This window comes from Sminthopsis crassicaudata, chromosome 3, assembly GCF_048593235.1.
Source record: "Sminthopsis crassicaudata isolate SCR6 chromosome 3, ASM4859323v1, whole genome shotgun sequence".
In the NCBI taxonomy this organism is placed as follows: Eukaryota; Metazoa; Chordata; class Mammalia; order Dasyuromorphia; family Dasyuridae; genus Sminthopsis; species Sminthopsis crassicaudata.
The window spans coordinates 337,434,910-337,437,182 of NC_133619.1; the positions used below are offsets into that span (position 1 = coordinate 337,434,910).

The window sequence follows — 2,273 nt, forward strand, 5'->3', positions numbered from 1 at the left end:
CTTGACCCTTTCACCTTTTTACCAAACACCAACCCTTGCTTATACTTGTCATCTTTCTTATTCACTCTTACTGGAGTATTGCCAATATAAAGAAAGAAAAAACTTCCAGGAAACAGTTTCTAGGTAATTAATGATAATTTAACTTAACAGTATAATAACTTTATAGTATTAATTAGAATATAAGATAATATTTAGTAATAAATAAAATTATTAAGTTAGTTAATAATATGTTGATGGTTTGCTTTATCTTGGCAATCAAAGACAAAAGTCATGGAAAGCAGGAAAGTTTTAGATAATCCTGGAAAGGAATTCCCTTGACAACTGAAAATCAATTGATTGGTGGACATTCGATGAGGAAATGGAATAAAAATTTCAGCTCTTCCTACTGAGAATATGTTGATCATGAGGTTTAACTATCTCCAGCAGTCTGGACAAGAGAAAACCTCTTCATTCAGACCACTCTGGTTGGCTTTCTCTTAAACGATTTTTTGACAGTACATATGCATGAGTAATTTTTTTTTTATAATGTTATCCCTTGTATTCATTTTTCCAAATTAGCCCATCCTTCCCTCTACTCCCTCCCCTAGATGACAGGCAATTCCATACATTTTACATGTGTTACAATATAACCTAGATACAATATATGTGTGTAAATCCCATTTTCTTGTTGCACATTAAGTATTAGATTCCGAAGGTGTAAGTAACCTGGGTAGTTAGACAGTAGTGCTGACAATTTACATTCATTTCCCAGTGTTCCTTCTCTGGGTGTAGTTTTTTCTGTCCATCATTGATCAACTGGAAGTGAATTGGATGTTCTTTATGTTGAAAATATCCACTTCCATCAGAATACATCTTCATATAACATTGAAGTGTACAGTGATCTTCTGGTTCTGTTCATTTCACTCAGCATCAGTTGATGTAAGTCTCTCCAAGCCTCTCTGTATTCCTCCTGCTGGTCATTTCTTACAGAGCAATAATATTCCATAACCTTCATATACCATAATTTACCCAACCATTCTCCAATTGATGGACATCCATTCAACTTCCAGTTTCTAGCCAATATGAAAAGAGCAGCCATAAACATTTTGGCACATACAGGTCCCTTTCCCCTCCTCAGTATTTCTTTGGGATATAAGCCCAGTAGTAGCACTGCTGGGTCAAAGGGTATGCACAGTTTGATAACTTTTTGGGCATAATTCCAGATTGCTCTCCAGAATGGTTGGATTCTTTCACAAATCTACCAACAATGTATTAGTGGGTGACCCTAAATTCTAATGAAGAGTTACAAGGGTTCATTTCCCTGGGCTAGATTCTATTTACACTCCCTCCCAAAATGGAAAGGAATGTTATTAAATTAGGATCCAGGCTTTTTCTCTGCTGTTTCTTCATTGAGGTCCAGCTCCTGTGGAAGGTTAGCCTCTGAAGACATGACTGATTGAGATGAACCCTAATCCAGAGAATGTGGATGACTCAAACTATGATCCACAGTTTGAGCCCATAGTGCCTCTTCCTGAGCAGGAGATCAAGACTCTTGAAGAAGATGAAGAGCTTTTTATGATTTGGGCCACGTAGTTCTGATTTGCATCTGAGAATGATCTTTCCAAATGGAAAGAGCTAGGAGCAGGTAACACAAATCTACTGAAACACAAGGAGAAGGGGATGATTTGCCTCCTCCTGAGAAGGGACAAAATTTTGAATATCTGTGCAAATCACCATTTGACACCATTGATGGAGCTGAAGGCCAATGCAGGCAGTGCTCAAAGGGCCTGGGTCTGAAACACACATGTTGACTTTGTTGATTAAAATCCCAAGCCTAAATGTGATCCAGTTCCTAAATGCAGCAAATGCCCTGAAGCTTAAGGCAAAATATGAAAATAAGGAATATATAGAAGGAAGAATAGGTAACAAGAGCAGGCATAGTAGCATCAAAAATGGGGTGAGGAAGTTCTCAGAACTGTCCATGAATAAGGTGAAAGAGGAGAAGGAAAAGAAATAATTTAGACAAAAGCTGGAGGTGCCCAAGGAGGAAACCTAGCACCATAATGTATTAAACTTGTAGGCCTCACTTTCTTTCTTTTAATTTAACTTCTTTTTCTTTCTTTCTTTTTTATTAACAAGGGACATTATTTTAAAAACTGAATTCCAGCCTCCAGGTTGTTTTCTAAGTTTTTACTCTGCTGAAGGTGTCTTCAGCAAACCCATTCCCATAACTTTCTTTTCCATGTGGAAACACTTAGTAATAATATATCCAAAAGAGTAAATAAAACTTTGGA

The 2,273-nt window shown here is 37.0% G+C and overlaps 1 pseudogene; it reads left to right on the plus strand.

The window, feature by feature from the left end:
- The first annotated feature begins 1,409 nt into the window (after nt 1–1,409).
- Nucleotides 1,410–2,035, plus strand: LOC141559536 (ran-specific GTPase-activating protein pseudogene; annotated as a pseudogene).
- Nucleotides 2,036–2,273: the final 238 nt, after the last annotated feature.